This window comes from Ambystoma mexicanum, chromosome 4q (genome assembly GCF_040938575.1).
Source record: "Ambystoma mexicanum isolate Mex_15411 chromosome 4q, UKY_AmexF1_1, whole genome shotgun sequence".
Classification (NCBI taxonomy): domain Eukaryota; kingdom Metazoa; phylum Chordata; class Amphibia; order Caudata; family Ambystomatidae; genus Ambystoma; species Ambystoma mexicanum.
Genome location: NC_090928.1, coordinates 54,446,394 through 54,460,261, shown reverse-complemented (window position 1 = coordinate 54,460,261; position 13,868 = coordinate 54,446,394). Strand labels below are relative to the sequence as shown.

Here is a 13,868-nt window from a genome sequence, read left to right as displayed (position 1 = left end):
CAAATTAGCATTCCCCCAAGCATTCTGTACCTGTTCACGGCCCTACCCACGAAGATCCCAGAGAGCTTCTTCAGGGACCTCCACTATAGTGTGCAGAGGTTTGTCTGGCAAAACAAGACCCCAAGGATCAAAAGATCTATCCTCCCCCTCCCAGGGGAGGAGTGGAGTATCAGCTTCCCGGATTTTACTCTTTACTACAAGTCTGCCCAATTGCGAGTGATCCTAGAACATATGAGGGACGATATGGGGACATATTGGACATGTTTAGGAGACATGGACACACACCCGGCCAAAGTGATGGATTTACTCTGGGCGCCTTACAGGGAAATACCGAATAGGCAGAGGGAGCATCTTTGCCTGGGTGTGCTAGGGTCTCTGTGGAGGAAGGGGAAAAATACAGAGAGCGTATCCTCTTGGCCTTCTCCGATGACCTTGGTATGTGGCCCAGTTATTGGCTTGGGGAACAAGGGATTTTGCAACACGCAAGCATGGTTCGAGAGGGATCTGTTTCGGATCAGGCAAAAACACTTGGTGTGATCCTGGATTCCTTCTTGTCCATGGCACTTGTAAGGAACTCATGGTGACAACAGTAAAGACAGACACAAGTGATCACAGTTCAAGGGTGTTAATTAATCTGTAAGTGCCGGGTGGAAAAACCCCTAACCTAAACTTAAATCTAAGATGGGAGCAAGCGTTGACCATCAAATGAAAAATAAGGCAGTCCTTGTGGCGTCTTGTCAAAGTAAAAAGCCTATACTAAAAAAAAACTATTGCCAATTCCTTACTAATTACAGAAAGAGTGTGGGATAGGGTATTCAAATAAAGGAAACGGTGTTCAAATAATAAGTCAGGATGAGATTGCATTGAGGTTTCCCTTCCTCGTGTTTTTAGCACGGCACAAGATGGGACTGGAGCACAGCACATGCTCGAACCTTCTCAGCACGAGTTGATAGCTCCGTTCCAGCTATCGGGTTCTTCGAGGGTAAAGTCTCCTTTCAAAAATTACTGAAATAGGATTTAAAAGCAGTGCTGGAAATGGTCGGAAGAGATGTCCCTCTCACTGTGTTGCATGTTCACACAGGGCCTCTGCTACTCAACTCCCTCTGAGTTGCTGGCACCATGATGGACTACTATATGTCCCTCTGGAACAGTTGTATGGTGACTCTAAGACATTCTGGACTTACATTAATCAGGGCTGTTTGCATTTCTTGTGCCTTCCCTCCTAATTTTCGGATGCAACTACCAAAGCAGCATTTGTTTTGTCTTATTTGGGAGGTATGGCTGCTATTTGGGCTAATCCACTTTTGGAACAAGGGAGTCACTTGCTTTACGATTGTGATGGCTTAATTGATGCCATGTCACGCGTTTTTGATACCCGTTACAAGGCTCAGGCTACGGGTCTGGAGCTACTTGCCTTGCGGCAAGGGGATACAACCTTGTTAGCCTATCTCGCCCGATTTAATCAACTGTTGGCAGAAACGGGTTGGCCAGAAGACAAGAAGGCTGCTCTGTTTTATAAGAGACTTTCGGATGCTCTGAAGGACGTTCTGGCAACCATTCCTGCGGTCCCTACCACATTTCCTGAGTTACTGGATTTGGTTCTGCAAATCGACTCCCGACGGGCGGTGAGAAGGAGAAAAGAGAAGTGTCGTCACTCTCCCTCCTACTAACAATGGTGAACCTATGCAGATTGGTGCTGTTCAGGGTCCTTTGTCTTCGGAAGAAAGGGAACTTCGCAGGAAGAACAATTTGTGTTTCAATTGTGGCTCCTCGGAGCATTTTTTGAGGGAGTGCCCTAAAAAACCCAAGAAACAGGGAAATGCCAGGGCCCGTGTTCTGATCTTGGTGATCCGCCTTGATGGTCGTGCAGCTATAAACTACCTCCGTCCCCAAGTACCGCTCGAGCAGATGAAAGTATACTGCCCTAGCAATCTTTGAGGCCACAGGTGATGAGTGGCGTCGTCAGTCAGATACCGGGAACACCGGAAGGACCCCTGAGTGCTGTAAGGCAAAGGTTAGTATCAGATATACTGTGAATAATAATGGCAGTGCAAGCAACAAGGAAAATGGCAAAGCTTACCCTGGGGATGATAGAACCGGTGGGAAACCTGAATAGACAACCAGGGAAGACCAACAGCAGGCCGGGATGTACTGCAGTTCCTCCAACTCACACCTGCAGCCAGAGCGTGACCAGACAGCCAGTCAACCCAAGGTCCAGGTGGTGAACCCCAAATACTCAAGAGGCAAAACGTGATAGACAAGAATGGTGTGGTTAGGAGTTCGCCAAGACAAGAGGGTAATCCAAAGCAATTCCAGGGCCAGAAAGGGGGTCAAGAGTTCCAAGGGTCCAGAAGATACGTTGAATCCAAAGGGAAATCCAAGACAAGTCCAAGTAACGTTCCGTGGTCGAGTTCCAAACTGTAGCTAGAAGAAAGAGGGTATGCCGAACAGGTCTCTGGAAGAAACAGCTGTGAAGCACTGAGTGTTTCCTCTCGGCTCCTTTTGAAGGAAAGTTTAGATCACGTGATAAGGCACATGACCGCACAGGAGCGTCACGTGAGGCCGGGCGCCACTAATGTGGACGCCGGCGTCGGCTATAGACGAGGAACCCGTGAGTAGTCACGTGCTCATCTGAGCGGGACGCGATCGGGTTCTCCCGTGCGCGGGAGCTGGAGCCGACGACCCCGGAGCCGTCGGGCATGGATGAGACGCCAAGGCAAGCGCCAACACGGAAATGGGCGGAAGGAGGTGATCCTGCCCCCTCGGACATCCCGCCTGCTGTGTCTTCCCCGTTGGTGTGAGTGGTGGGTATGGGGACGGATGGTGCCGGGTAAGTGTCGGGAGGAGGGCAAGATCGAGGACGTGACAGCCCGGCAGTAGAAAGAGCCCCTCTGCCGAGCAGTTATAATCAGTGCTCCTGTCTTTCGCTGCCATTTATTGTGCACACCTACCTTGCATACCACTCTGGAAAACCATGGTCAGCTAGGGCGGTTTTGGATTCAGGGGCAACAGGGGCAACAGGAAACTACATTGATGCTCAATACGTTACGCCCAAAGAACATCCGGAGTTGGTTAATGCGGTGGATGGAACCACATTGTTATTGGGTTCGGTCACTGAACGTACCATTCCTCTCACCGTGACCCTGGAGAGTGGGCATGTAGAGGAGATTTGCTTTGATATAATCGCTGCTCCTCAATTCAAAATCATTTTGGGATTACCATGGCTTGTTTCACGCAATCCGGTAGTGGACTGGCAAACCGGTTCCGTCACGTTCTCCTCGCAGTTTTGTACTGACCATTGCTTTTCTTTTGGAGCTGAGTCTTTCACTCCGGGTTGTTCCTTATCGGATTCTGCTACTATAATCGGGGCTGTGTCCTCTGTCATACTTCCCAATGAATATGAGGCCTTCAAGGATGTGTTTGATAAGGTCGGAGCGGAGGTCTTACCTCCTAACCGTCCTTACAATTGTCCGATTGATCGGGTGCAATGGACCCGGATTCCTTCTGGGCGGGTGTATGCCCTCACTCGGAAGGAAAATCTAGTCCTCAAGGACTATCTGGATAAGGCTTTGAAAAAAGGCTTCATAGGCCCGTCTCGTTCTCCAGCTGCATCTCCCCTCTTTTTCATCCATAAAAAAGAGGGGGATTTACGGCCTTGTATAGACTACTGCAAGCTCAATGCGGTTACTATATGAAATCAATATCCGATTCCCCTTATATCCGTTCTATTGGACCAATTGGTTCTTCTCAGTATTTCACCAAGTTGGATTTACGAGGGGCTTACAATCTTGTAAGGATGAGAAAGGGAGACGAATGGAAGACAGCTTTTAAGACAAAATACGGCTTATTTGAGTATCTTGTTATGCTTTTCGGCCTTTGTAACGCTCCAGCAACATTCCAAAGTTTCATTAATGATGTTTTTAGTGACACGTTACACCAATTTGTCATAGTTAAGCTGGATGACATCGTGGTCTATTCCTATGAAGACCATGTTGTGCACGTTTCTAACGTTTTATGGCATTTGCGGGAAAATCGTTTATACGCCAAGTTAGAGAAGTGCTTGTTTCATGTCAAGGAGGTGGAATTCCTTGGATATGACATTACTAGCAAAGGAATCAAGATGAGCATTGCCAAGGTGAGAGCTGTCTTGGACTGGCCCCCTCCTACGTCTGTGAAATCATTGCAGTCTTTCCTTGGCTTTGCCAATTTTTACAGACGTTTTATTCGTTCTTTTTCTGAGACTGTGGCTCCTTTGACCGCTCTGACCAGCAGCAAACAATGTTTTGTTTGGGGTCCCGAGGCACAACGTTCTTTTGACACATTAAAGGCTGCCTTTTAAAGGCTGCCCTTACCACAGCACCCGTGCTTCAGCATCCTGATCCAGGTCAGCCTTTTTATGTAGAAGCCGATGCTTCTGAAGTTGCGGTTGGTGCTGTAGTATCACAATTATGTAGCAATACCAGACTCATACACCCTTTAGCCTATCACTACCGCAAACTAACTCCGTATGAATTGAACTACACGGTCACGGAGCGGGAGCTGTTGGCTATTAAGGATGCCTTCATTTTTTGGAGACATCATCTGCTCGGTACCCCAAATCCTGTACAGGTATATTCAGATCATCAGAATCTACTTGCTTTGAAATCAGTGAAGTGTACTACCGCTCATCATGCCAGAGGGCATGAGTTTTTCTCCATGTACAACTTTACTTTGACTTTTTTCGGGCCCGTTCATTGCATTCAAAGGCTGATGCTTAATCCAGGATGCATGGTTCTCCTCCTTGCTCTTGGGAAGGGGGCATTCTTCTGGAGAGTCAAGTTATCTGTGCGTGTACACTGCAACCTTCTTTGAAGGTTTCCATCCAGGATTGGGTGGCTAAGAATCCTGATGAGATCAAGAATTACAATATGGACGTCGTGCACTCCTTGCCTTTTGTTCAGGGGTGCACTTAAGTAGTGTCATGATTCCCTGGTGGCAGCCTATCCTGGCTCCCGAAATACCCTTGAACTACTACAGTGATGGTGCTGGTGGCCGTCTATGCGCAGGGACGTTGCTGTTTACATAGCATCATGTTCAGTTTGTGCTCAAAGTAAAAACTCCATAAACAAACCGATGGGACTGATAATGCCTCTACCTGTGCCAAGTCATCCATGATCTCGATGGATTTCATCGTTGAACTGCCAACTGTCAAAGGCTCTGACACTATTTGGGTAGTGGTTGATTATTTCTCGAAGTTTGCTTTGTTCATTCCATTTAAGGGTTTGCCTACTGCTCCTGCGCTTGCTGATCTTTTCTTGAGGAACGGGTTTCATTTCTTTGGCCTCCCTGATGTGATTATCTCGGATCAGGGATCACAGTTTGCCTTTCGTTTTTGGAGACACCTCACGTCCACCATGGGTATTGATGATTGATACTCCTTTCCTACCACCCACAGACGGACGGTCAAACTGAACACCTTAATGCAACGCTAGAGCAGTACTTGTGTTGTCTCACCCTACAGTATCAGGAAACCTGGTATTCAGTGCTCGTTCATGGGGAATTCGCATATAACAACTCACTTCATGTTTCTACAGGTTCTACACCCTTCTTTGTTATGTATGGCCAGAATCCACCTACTCTTTCTTTAGATCTGACTCAGGAGCAGGCTAATCCGGCAGTCTGTGCTTGTCTTCGTGATCTCTCCGCTGTACACAAAGCAGCGAAAATGCAGTTGACGGAGGCATGGGACAAGACCAAGGAGTATGCGGATCGGCACCGGACAGCCGCACCATCCTACCTCCATGGTACTAAAGTCTGGTTATCCACCAAGAACCTTCGTCTACCTGGTCGCAAATGTCTGCTGCCTCATTTTGTCGGTCCTTATCTGGTTCAGGCTGTTATTAATCCTGTTGCAGTCAAATTGGCCTTACCTTTGTGACGGAAGATCCATACGTTTTTTCACGTCTCCCTAATTAAGCCATACGTGGAAGGTACTAGACTCATGGCCCGACCTCCACCTCTTATGGTGCAGGGTTCCGAGGAGTTTGAGGTTAATGCCATTCTGGACTCCAAGGTCTCGAGGGGTACTCGCATGTATTTGGTGCACTGGAAGGGGTATGGTCCGGAGGAGCGCACCTGGGAACCTGAGTCAAACATTCATGCTCGGGATATCCCGATTCTTGGCATCTGAAGACATTGTTGTGTCATTGGGGGAGGATGCTGTCAGGAAATAACCTATCTGCAAGGTTTCTGGCGTACCGTCTCGTAGGCTGATATCTCCCTTCTCCAGAATAGTGCATGTTATCCCTGTGTTATTCGTAGATCACCCGTACCCAGAACATGTTATTAAGTTCTAGCCCCTCGTCGGACGTTTCGGTGGAATAGGGGGTTGCCCTTGGAAACGCTGATGCTCTGTGTTCCGTGGGTCACGTGTCCCGGCACGGTTAACTCGCTCTTCCCGCTATTCATGTGATCTTTCATTCATTCTTAGCCCCGCCTGCCATCTAGTTCGTTGCTTCTTGAATTCGTTTTCTGCAGCATTACGTTCGTATACTCGATTCTTGGTTTATTGACTTGGCTACGTCCTACGACCTTTCTTGTGCCTTTTCCTTTGGTATCGTCTCTGCTGAACTGGCCCCGGCTTGCCTTCCTAACCTCTTCTTGCCCACGGAATGTACCTTGTAAATTGCCCCCATGTTGCTGAATCCGGACTGCCTCTGACCTGTTTTGCCTATGGAGTGTGTCTTGTTTTTGCCCGCACGTTGCTGACTTTGGACCATTTCCTGGACTTTGTTTTTTCCCGCATTTGTATTGCATTCCTTGTTTCATCGCTACTCACCTGGAACTATTCTCTCCTATGTGAATCACCGGAAACTCCTCTTCGTCACCTCAGCTGTCAACATCTCGAGCTGCACCGTTCTTCAGTGTTGCCCGGACTATAGACTGCCTCTTGGAGCACATTTAGGCGTCCTCGTGCCGGTGGGTGATAGGTTTGGCAACATTCTTGAACTGGAGACTTTCTGGGGATTTTCAAGTGTCCTCGCGCCAGTGAGGATAGGAGGATTTTCACTGGACTTTTCCCTTATCCTGTTCTGTTACACCCTACTGCTTACTAGCTCAGTGGTAAGTCCTTATTATATCTTGCACCTGATTTTCTGCTTACCTCCTTGTTTTTGACATACTCATGTGAGTTATGTTGTCCTTGTTGTAGGATAACGTCCCCCTTGTTAGGAAACAATATTGCTGATATCTTGTCCACATCTTCAAGTACCAAGGTATAAGTTATTATATCTTGTTCAATGTTGTTTGCATTATTTAATTTCCTGGTTGTTTAACTGTGCCTTCCTTTGCAGGTCAGCGGTTTCCTGTGGCGTTTTCCATCTTTGGGTCAATAGATCTCTCAGTCAGTCCTTATATACTCCTTAGACGTACATTGGCAGAAAGAATTCCTCAGCTACACAACAGGTTCAACTGCCTGAACAGAACTATTCGGAATTCCCGACTGGTTCTTAGAGCTGTGCACGCATCATGTAGAGGGGTGTGGCTTTGGTGCTATTAGGCAGGTCCACTGGGTGCAGCTTGGGTTTGCAGATGATATCATCTACAGTAAAGTGTGGGCATGCACAGAGTCCTTGGTCATATTAGGAGGCCATTGCCCATCGGCAGGTACTGTACAGGGCAACTAGTACTGCATGGTTTCAATTGTGTCTTGGTGCGGATAGAAAGGCTGACATGTTGTGTGCAATATGTATTTGCCCTCTGAGGGTTGTGGAGGAAAAACCACGCCATGCTGAGATGTAGATTCAACAGATTTAGAGTCAGCTTTATTTCATTGCAATGCATGGAAAAATCAGACAGAGTATCCATATCCAAAAAAGAATTCCACCTGGCTCTTTCTAGCACACTCGTTTTATAGGCTTCCATACAATTATGCTATAGAGGGAGTTTTCAGTATGGGTAATGTTTAGTCTTCAGTTCTAGATTGTTCGTGTCCTTTGGGATGTTGCTGTCTTATGACAGGCACATGACCATGCCTGTATCTTCTTGATTTTCAGCCTGCCCATTGGCTGTGCATTAGCGATGGTGTGTGCCTTCTCACATGCCATTCATATCACTTGCTTATGTCTTTCTCACCCACTCTAAAGTAAAACCACGTTCTGAGGTCTTGATACTTTTCTGATTATACAGCTTCATGGGCTCTAACTCTTCAGTTTAACAGCCAACTATAGACCTGCTCAGATCTGCCACTTATGACATCACAGAGCAAACATGGCTGGCGGGGTTTCTTGTGAACAGCTGTTCATAGCCACCACAACCATCCAAATGGATGCTCATAAATAATGTCATTCACAGGTTTTTAGGCTGGTTGTTCCACTTGGCTTGCTGGACTGGCTTAATCATGATTGCTACAGGTGCAAGGGATTCAGTGATGTCCCAGGTAACATGCCCTGCGTGCCTGCCATCAGCCGCTGCAGGTAGATGGCGTTGTTGTGTACAGTACAACACATTTGACTGTATAGCTCTGTTGTTGCAGACCAGGTGTTTGAAAAATACTTGCAAGTCGATGATGGACGTGATAGTCTTCAGATGCGTGTGAGATATGGATTTTCCGACATGTGGTGTGTGCGTCCATAGGGCCCATACAGTCTGGCACTGGTCACGTTAGTACTGAGGCTGCTGGGAGTATGTAGCTCTTGGCTAGAGCCTTGCACTTTTTGCAGACCATGGTCCGCCAGCCTGGCCATCAAGGTTAAGTGTCCTGTATGCAAGATATGTTTGCTTTGATTTTTTTTCTTTATCACACTTCTCATGCTGCTTGCCCTACTGGGTGCCCAGTGAGTTTGTACTTTTGGGTTGTGATCATTCCCTTCTATGGGCCATTTCCGAGGTACATGGAGGTCCGAGCGAGCCATTGTTTGTGGACACAAAACCTTCTTTTGCATTTTGGCAATGCATGCCTTGTGTGTCCATGTTCCCCTTGTAGTCCTTTGGCCGGCAGAAGTCGTCATGCTGACGATGTGGGCGTGGTAGTCGCACTCGACTTTATGTCAGCATTTCCTCGATCTACATCATTTAGTTCTGATGCCTGTCGAAGCTCGAACTGCCATTCTGCCTTTTTGATTTGGGCACTATCTATAATGGCAGACCGGCAGAGTTGCAGGTTGTTTTTTCTCGTGCCAGTTCTCCTTGTTATTAACTGTCTGGTAGTGTTTTCATCTTGATGTAACATACCAGGGTCATGGTCATATTTTCCATGCTGTGTTTAACAGATAATATGGATAATATGGATATTTCTATGGGCAAATTATCTCACTAAAAAGAATATCGTAATAACGTTACAGTATGACAAAAAAAGCAAAATCTCTTTCTACAATCCAGACTATAGTTCTCAATATGTATTTTTTAACACATTCCTTTTAACACACTGAGAGTCATGCAGAAAAGAAACTGTGGTACATGCATTCTGTCATCTTAATATGCTTTGAGAAATCACAGACGGTTTTATATGCAAATTATATAATAGAATTTGAATTTTTCTGTATAAATAGTGTCTGAATCTGTAATTTACATTTGCCGTTCTTTTATTACACAGTGAAAGCACTTCGCAAACAGACTCAAGGTACTGTACCATTTGGTTAATCTTTGCATTTTATGTGAAATCACAGGTTTTATAAAATGTTGAATTTTGGAAAACGGAAATAAAAATATGTTTAAACATTAAATACCGGGATTTACACATCAGATGCTCAGGGAGGTAGAGTAGTCTGCAAGAATGTGTTCTCTGGCATGAGAAGGGTCCTGCTATTCCATGCTGTCGAGTATTCCTCTTTTCTGTCGTCATTGTAGATGTTAATACTGTAGGGAACAGTTTATCAGAGACACCCTTAGTCTTGCAGTTACTGTCAAGTAATGTTGAACAAATGTGTCAACGGTGTAGTCTACACGCATGGTTTTGACAGTGCATACACTTGCAGGAAATATATTTATAACACGCTAATTTAATTTGTGGAAATCTTAACATAGATCAAGATACCCGTAAACATAGGCGAGTATATTCAGCTCCTTAGGTCCTTTGCTCCTTCTCTTTCTCCCACTGCTGTATACGGGTTCCACTTTTTCCTCTTCCTCTCTCCACCCCTCCCTTTATTTTAAAGTGATCTGAAGCATTTTGCATGCAAGCGCCAGGTTGTAAAACACTATACTATACTATGATACTTGCCTTTGTATCTTGCCAAATATACATTACCCATCCTATGTAATATAAGGGGGTTCTAACTCGAATTCTATTAAAGACACAGAGGCCATTATTATTACACGCCATGAATGCTAATGTGATGATGATATGTCCTCATTTCATGTTAATTATTAATGTCATCTTCATATCATTATTCCCCTCCTGATTAGTAATGGTATTTTTCTTCACAGGTTTGGCTCCCAAAACATCTCGATGGATGATGGATTGATATTTTCTTCCGGAGGAGAGGTGTTTTGGACTGTCGACTTTCTCGTGGTGAACTTCGAGCTGATGTGGAAGGTCAGGCCGCTTGTTCACTGGTTACAAACTATTGGGATGGTCTCAAGAAGGTGGACAAGAGGTCACAGCAGAGCCAACTTGAGTGGGATTCAACTCTGGATTCAGATACTTTAAATGTTACAAATTCAATAAAAGTACTAGAAAATGCCAGCTGTTGCTGGATGATGTCGTTTATTTTATGATTTGTTTTGCTGCTGAAAGATTTAGTAAAGGAAATTAAATATAATATCCGCCTCTTTGTCTTTACTAAACTCAGAACCCACTCACACTACATAGTTTTAGGAATCTATATTATCTGTATTTGTCAGGAAGACAGGCAGGCCAGCGTTGCTACGGTGTTTGACTTTTGAGGCAGAAGTCATTTTGTGGGGAACATCAGCAACTTGCTTGCTTATTTAGCACTTGGACATACGATTGAATGTGCTGTAATGAAATCAAATGGCCAGAGACTTGAGGGGCACCGACAGTGGAGGGGGGAGAGGAAGGCAGAGGTCCTGTGAAGGTCCTGACCTGTCCTACAGTGAAATATGCCTCTCGGGTAACTTGATGGGGGAACTAGGGTTGAGCATGGACAGAGGAGAGTACCAGGTCCTTATGAATATGACAGGCAGAGCTGTGGCTCAGGAAGTAGCCAAGACACTCCTGCCTGAGCCTAATATGGTCAGTCTGGACGAGACAAAGCCAAAGTACAAGTGAACAGACTAGACCCAGGAATAAGGAGGAGGTAGGCCCAAACACATGGGGAGGATGTGGAACTGAGGGGTAAGGATAATCACAAGCCAGGATGCCCAAGAGTGAACAGACCCACAAATCAGAACTTTTATTTACCAAATTAATTAATTGGCACCCGTATAAAAGGAGCAAAAGACTTCCCACTTGGGCGGTGTCATGGTGGGATTTGAACATCGTTCTGGCCAGAGAGGATCATTGTAGCTAGAAGGGGGAGAGGTGGAAATTCTGACGCGGATTTGGACAAGCTATGATAGCTAAACAGAAAACAAGAGAGAAGGAGGGATAATGTAGAACCAGAACTGGGCCAACTTAAAGGGCACGGTAGGAGAGAAATCTCAGCAGGAGAATCAGCAAAGCAAACATGAATTGGCCAAGCTAAAAGTTCCAGCTAATGAGAGAATGATAAGAAGGAGAATCAGAATTGGCCAAGCCAAAAGACCCAGAGGAGTTGGCCAGTTCTGGATGTCAAACTGGACGGAGAGAGATAGAGTGTGAAATTGGGCTTTTTTAAGTAACCCACAGATTTTGGGACAGCTGGTTGAGTGTTCAATTTAGCATATGTGGCCTGCTGAGAACCTGGGCCCTAGATTGGCAGGGATATTACACCCCCAAAAAGGAGCAGTGAGCAGGGGCTCTTTCTCCCAAAGGAGGAGAAGCAAGTAAGGCCACTACATCTCAAGAAGAAAGAGCAAGTAGGGGTAATGTGTCCCCAAAAAGGAAAAACAAGCAGTGGTGCTATATCCTAAAGAAGGAGGACCAAGTAGGAGTGCTGCATTCCCAACCAGCAGAGGCATACTTAGGCAATATGACCCTAGTAGAGGGGGCATTACACGACTGATAATGCCCCCCCCTCCGAGGGTCATATTGCCATTAGTACCCCCACACGTTGTAGCGTGGTACTAATTGCACTTTTTCTGGAGTCGAGAAACAGCGCTCTGGCCATTTCTCGACTTCAGAAAAAAAAGCAAACAAAATGGCTGCTGTAGAGCGGGAGTAGGGACTACATGTTAGTTCCTTCTCCCTTTCCATGGTGGTCATTGTACGTTATGTAAAAAAAATAAAGAAACAAAATGGCTGCCATGGAAAGGGAGAAGGGACTATACGTAGTCCCTTCGCCCTTTCCATGGCGGCAAGTGGCGAAGGAACCCAGAGCTGCGGCAGTGATCCAGAGCCTTGTTGTTCTGGTAAGGCCTGGACGAGGGCCAATCAACTTGCTTTTTTCAAGCTCATTGTCCCTCGCCGGGTACTAATATCCAATAAGAAGAAGCAGGATTCTAACCTAGCCTAGAGAAGAAGGACATAAGCAGGGCACTATATCCCAGAACTCTTGAGAGTGCATCCAGATAGGGGCTTTCATCTAGCTCTTGGTGGCAGTTGCAAGGTCATCATTTCAGGTGCAAGAAACGTGTGAAATGTAAGACCTTGATGTGGGAGAAAATCATATCTTGGAATAACCGGGAGGGAAGAACCACTACCTGTGTTGTCCAGAGACAGAGGCAACAGGTCAGGGGAGACCTCTTGGGCATAAGTGAGAACTAAAGTCCTTTCCCAACAAAGTAAAAGGAGGAACCCCTAAAGGCACAAGGAGTAACCCAGCCGGGTGTGAGAGAATGCCAAGACAAAGTCCAATGCAGAGACCTGGAACAACACAAAGAAGTAGGCTGGAGCACTGTAAATCACTGTGTCTGTGAATGAATGGATGGGCACTGTCCTCGCTGCATTCACCCCAGGGGAAAAACACAGGTTTGGCTGCTTCCTTTCACATCACTTTGGCTTTTCCTGCTGTGCTGAAATTACCGCAATTGAGAAGCCGTGAGAGAGTTTTCTGGCACTGTCCTTCATTCAATTTATCTTAGGTCCCATCTCCCATTTACAGCCTCAGATGAAGAGTCGGTTTAGACTCGAAACATGTGTCAGGCTACTTTGCAAATAAATCCATCAGACTTATAACCACATCTCTCTTCAATTACTTGCATCACATGCCTATATTGCACTCTTGGGCGCAGTGCGATTGAGAATTACCCGTGCTCTATTCACCCCAGGGGTTCTTCATTTAGAATGGTGAACTGGACTTTGGACTCTGAACACTAGGTCCTTTAGGGTGCGTTTCACTGGATTCTGTTTCATCCCATTCTGATACATTTTGGTGGTAGCAATCACCCTATTTATGCTTGTTAGGGTAACTCTAGGACCAGTGGGAGTTACAATTAGTTTTGGGACCCCATAGGGTGGTGTCATGATGCCTACCCCCTGGCATCCGGTTCGAGTCCATCAGCCCCGGGAGCAGGCATCCAGATACTCATTAAAACCCCAACAGCCCCGGCTGGGGGCTGTTTGGATTCAGTCCTGGCACCTTAGGTGCCAGGCTCATCATAGAAATCAGTCCTGGCGCCATAGGCGCCAGGCTCATAGACTTTACTTACCTCATGCAGACCATGCTGCAAATGAGTGCAAGCAAATGAGAGGCCTGGATGGGACTATTTTATTACAGGGACTATTTTTTACTCGGGTGTGGTTCTGGGGAACTTCTTACCTGGGACTACTTTGCAGACTATTTAAACCACGCCCGAACAGCGGCTCATGCTTCGTGTTATTCTGCATCCAGCAGCGGTAACGCTCACCG

General features: G+C 46.2%; 1 long non-coding RNA gene across 1 annotated transcript in view; it reads left to right on the top strand.

The window, feature by feature from the left end:
- Positions 1–10,656, top strand: part of LOC138468472 (uncharacterized) — a 44,755-nt gene extending 34,099 nt beyond the window's left edge. Inside the window, exons 3-4 of the long non-coding RNA XR_011268267.1 lie at positions 9,572–9,598; positions 10,405–10,656. This is a non-coding gene — a long non-coding RNA (uncharacterized lncRNA). The remainder of the gene's footprint in view (positions 1–9,571; positions 9,599–10,404) is intronic.
- The last annotated feature ends 3,212 nt before the right edge of the window (positions 10,657–13,868 follow it).